We start from the raw sequence: 5,520 nt of genomic DNA on the forward strand, positions 1-5,520 counted from the left end.
TGGCTTGCCAAAGCACAAACCTGGCGGTCTCCTGTAACTTGCCTTCATTTTTAAGATAGTAAGAGACACTTGATATTTAATCTCAACTGGTTTAACCCACTTAACAGCTATAAATAATCCAAAAGTGGAACTCTAAAGAATGGTCGTGGAAAAATGATTTCTTTGTCTTATGATGAAAATTTAGTCTTTATCTAGCCCCTTATAATTTTAGTGCCTGAGCATATAACTTATGCTAGCAGATAACACTGCGGCTATGCCTACACTTCCCCCTTTCTTTGAAGGGGGCATGGTAATCAGGGTGTCAGGAGATTACTAATAAAATGCTGTGATGCATGTGCAGCACTTCATTAGGCTAATTCTCCCCCGTGGCAACTTCGAAGTGCCAGCATGCCGTGTAGCCCTGGGCACTTCAAAGTGCCCGTGCTACTTCGATTTGCCTTTACTCTTCAGCGGCTCCCTGGCATGCTGGCACTTCGAAGTTGCCACAGGGGAGAATTTGCCTAATAAAGTGCTGCATATGCATCACAGCACTTCATTAGTAATCTCCCATCACCCTGATTACCATTCCCCCTTCGAGGAAGGGGGCAAGTGTAGACATAGCCTGCATGTAGGACACAGAGTTGCAGTTTGGGTAATCAAAAGTAACAGTCTCACCAAGACAGCTTCACCGCCCCATGGTCACCCACCCTCTCTTTCAAACAAATCTTCCTGATAGTTATGTTTACAGAAATGATGATGCTGTGCTGAAAAAGATACCGCCATAGACCGCAGGGTTTTGTGCTGCAGTCCACCTGTAGTTAGAAGTCTACAGAAGTTTTGCTACAAACCTAGCTCAATGGAAGTAGTCATTGGCCTGTAACACGATTTAAGTTAGGGTGTGTTAGTCCCAGATAAAATAAATAAATAAATAAATAAAAGTTAATGGGTCAGCTTACCACAGTGCTTGGAAACGAAAGAGTACCTTGGCATTTGCCTTTAATAAGAGGTGAGGGATGGGAAAGGATAACTGAAACTTTACAGTCTTGGTTTTACTTAAACATAGATGGTGGCAAGCATGAAATTTATTTTTGTTATTGGAAAAAAGTATTTAAACGTTATAATTAAACTACTCTAAAGGTTACGCACTCTAGCTTAACATGTGTCACATACTTATTTCCAGTAGTAAATCAATCAATGCAGTATATGAAGAGATTTCAAGCCTACTTAATAAAGTTTCCAAAATCATTAAACAGATTGATAAGGATTCAGATCCTGATTCAGCTCCTGCGAAAATCATTAGAAGGAACCCAGTTGTTTTGGAATTGCACCTGACCTTTTCTGTACATACTTGCGAAAGGGTCAAATTGACACAGTTTGGCCGTGGGTATACTAGCCCCTGCTTTTCCAAAGGGGTATGCTAATGAGCCACGTAAGCAGATGCTAACGGCAGTTGCACACATTTTGAAAGTGCCGCTTTTGAAATGCACTCTGCCTGTGTAGACAGGGGCCTTTCGAAAGGACACCCCAGACTTCAAAAGCCCCTTCTTCCCAGTTGTGGCAGTTCCACAGTTGAATACCTGGTGTAAAAGAAACTGAAAAGGAGATGCAAACACAAAGATCTAAAAGCCGTTAAGACTGGGTTTTGTATTAATGTAACATTGATCAGAAAGGGAGAATTTGCATGTCTTTTTCTACATGCACTGTGTTGTTCCATAATAGGTTCCATTACAAAGAATATTAAAACTGATGGACAGGTAATTTGTAAAGCTCCTTTCGTACCCTTGAGTAACATATAGAACAAGAATGATCAGACTTGCTCCTACAAACAAAGACAAAACTTTTTGATCCAATCAGTGGAGTCGCTGACTCCATTTCAAAATAAGATTGAGATGAAAAAGAAATTGACAAAAACACAAGTTGCTTCCTTTGAAAAGTTTTGCTATCTTTCTCCCTCACACCTCTTTTTCTATCCAGGACGATTATAAAGCAAGACAATTTATAAGGTGACTAGCTGGGCATCTGTAAACATTAAGTATCAGTAGCTGACAGGGCTTATCATGGATGGTATGAAAAGGAATGGGAAATAATGTTGACCAAAGAGGAAACTGCATGTTGGTCAGTTTTGAAAGTGAAGAATTTAGGATAAGGTTCAATTCTACCACATATACAAATGAAAACTGCTTCTTGCTTAGATCCAATTAAGTTCTATTGAAGTACCTCCAAATTCACACAGATGTACCCAGCAGTCTTCTCCTTATGTTTCACTCATCACTAATTGCTGTTAATCACCAGCAGGTGTCCCACTTACCCTGGAGTAAGTTGCCCAGTCGGCAAGGGAAGATTGCACATTCAGAGCCACCTTCTTATTATTGTACAATCAAACTTACGATATTTAAAAATATGCTCAAAACAAAAAGTGGTCAAGTAGCACTTTAATAATGATCAAGGTGAGCAAATCAGAGAGTGCAGCGGTCAGGGGGGAAGGGGGAGGTCAAGAATTAGATTAAGTCAAGTATGCAGACGAGCCCCTATAGTGACTCTGAAAATTCCCATACCAGTTCAAACCCCGTGTTAATGTGCCGAATTTGAATATAAAAGCCAGCACATTAACAAGTGGTTTGAACTGGGATGGCTTAATCTAATTCTTGACCTTCCCCCCCCACCCCCGACCCCTCCACTCTCTGATTTGCTCACCTTTTTTTTTTATTTGTCCTCCTTGATCACTGTTTTTGGTTCTCTGTGCCTTAAATATTGAATCTGGTCTGGTCTGGTCTGGCTATGGTCTGAAGAAGTGGGTCTGTTCCACGAAAGCTCACCTAATAAATTATTTTGCTAGTCTTTAAAGAGCTACTTGACTGCTTTTTGTTTTGATAGTATATAGACTAGCATGGCTCCCTCTTTGTTACTATTTAAAAATATTCCTATCTTTTTTAAGCTTTGTAAATGACTCCAAAGAAGTGCCTGTAACCCTAATACTAATAACCCTAATGAAACTAAGACTTTTTAACTTCAAAAGCAGTCGTAGTTTTTTGTATTCCTTTCTTTTACATATTCACTTAGGCTATGTCTACACTAGAGAGTTTTGTAGACAAAACTTGTGGAGTGTCTACAAACTAAATGGGTTTTGCCAACAGAAACTGTCGATAAAAAAGCTGTGTTGATGCTCTGGGGGCCTTTTTGTCAACAGAGCAGATCAAAAGATTGATCTGCTTTTATGTGTAGATGCAGTCTGTTGACATCTCTTCCTACAGTAACTTCTGTAGACAGATGCTTCTAGTATAGACATAGCCTTAGTTTTATGAAAAAAGAAGTTGTTTAAAACACCATATACTACTTCCAAAATTATACCAATCCTAGCCAAACTTGTGCGTTATGGATATAGGGGGAAATTATGTGGTAGAAGAATCAAGGCAAAACTATTCTGAACTTAATCACCAGGGTTAGTAATTTGATGAAGATAAAACAAGAACCAGCCCTTATGATCCCTTATCATGATTACAGCAATTTGTATATATAGGCTCCCAAAGTCTGGAAATATCTGCCTTCTTGTTCTCCTGCAATAAAGGCTACCACACTTAGCTCTCATGAAGGTAACAGGTCGCTTGGGTTATTACAGTTCAAGGGACAGCCAGGTGACATGTTCCACTTCACCGGTGTAGTATTTAAATGGCAGAGCCAGCAGACTCATTTGGGCTCTGCTATGGGTCTTTTGCAGCACAGTAGTTACTGGGGGCTTGTTCAGAAAGAATTTGTGCTTTTGAAATCCCAGAGCATATTCACTTGTAGCAGTGCACTCACTCCAGCTGTTAAAAGCAAAAGTATATACAGCTAAAATTATGTAGATGAGGCACTATTGTCTCTCCTACAGACAACCTCCCAACCTTATGAGGATTCTCACCAACAGCCACAGTCTATACCGCAGGAACACCAGTCCTGGGATTTTTCCTTGCAACAAAGCCCGCTGCCAGCTTTGTCCACGTATCTATTCTGGAGATACCATCACTGAACCTAACCAGGTTAGTCACAGAATCACGGGCACATTCTCATGTTCCTCAACTAACATCATATACGCTATCATGTGCCAACAATGCCCAGATGTTTGTATATTGGACAGACTTCAAACTCTCTCAGACACAGAGTTAATGGGCACAAAACAGACATCAAAACACTCCTGATCCACAAACCAGTTAGTCTGCATTTTAATGGAGTGGGCAATTCTGTTAATAACTTTTAAGAGTTTGCATCTTATTGAAGAAGAGTTTTCAGTCTGCTTTGGAAAGAGAAACTGCTGAACTCTCTTTCATATTCAAATTCGACACATTAACACGTGGTTTGAACCAGTATGCAAATTTTCTGGGACAATATGGCTACGTCTACACGTGAAGCCTACATCAAAGTAGCTTATTTCGATGTAGCGACATCGAAATAGGCTATTTCGATGAATAATGTCTACATGTCCTCCAGGGCTGGCAATGTCGACGTTCAACATCGACGTTGCGCAGCACCACATCGAAATAGGCGCTGCGAGGGAACGTCTACACGCCAAAGTAGCACACATCGAAATAAGGGTGCCAGGCACAGCTGCAGACAGGGTCACAGGGCGGACTCAACAGCAAGCCGCTCCCTTAAAGGGCCCCTCCCAGACACAGTTGCACTAAACAACACAAGATCCACAGAGCCGACAACTGGTTGCAGACCCTTTGCATGCAGCATGGATCCCCAGCTGCGGCAGCAGCAGCCAGAAGCCCTGGGCTAAGGGCTGCTGCACACGGTGACCATAGAGCCCCACAGGGGCTGGAGAGAGCGTCTCTCAACTCCTCAGCTGATGGCCACCATGGCGGACCCCGCTATTTCGATGTTGCGGGACGCGGATTGGCTACACGTGCCTTACTTCGATGTTTAACTTCGAAGTAGGGCACTATTCCCATCCCCTCGTGGGGTTAGCGGCTTCGACGTCTCGCCGCCTAACGTCGAAGTTAACATCGAAATAGCGCCCAACACGTGTAGCCGTGACGGGCGCTATTTCGAAGTTAGTGCCGCTACTTCGAAGTAGCGTACACGTGTAGACACGGCTTATAGGGGCTCTTTTGCATACTTGGTTTAATCTATTTCTTGACTCCCCCCTGCCCCTCTGCTCTCTTATTTGTTCACCTTGATCATTTTTTTCCAATTTGTCAACCTTGATTACTATTTTTGGTTCTCTGTGCCTTAAATACTGACTCTGTTCTGGTATGGCTATGGTCTGAAGAAGTGGGTCTGTCCCACGAAAGTTCGCCTAATAAATTATTTTGTTAGTTTTTAAAGTGCTACTTTACTGCTTTTTTGTTTTGATAGTATATAGACTAGCACGGCTTTCTCTCTCTTATTAATGTGTATAATGTATCAAGTAAATATAACCGTATCCCAAATTAAATACATGCTCAGTTTGACAGCAGATTCAGCTGTTAAACTCATGCTATAGGAAGTATCTTAAAGATATTTAAGGGTTAGTTATGAACAGGCTTGGAAATGTTAGATTTTTATCAGTAGATGACTGCCCAC

This window comes from Carettochelys insculpta, chromosome 4 (genome assembly GCF_033958435.1).
Source record: "Carettochelys insculpta isolate YL-2023 chromosome 4, ASM3395843v1, whole genome shotgun sequence".
In the NCBI taxonomy this organism is placed as follows: Eukaryota; Metazoa; Chordata; order Testudines; family Carettochelyidae; genus Carettochelys; species Carettochelys insculpta.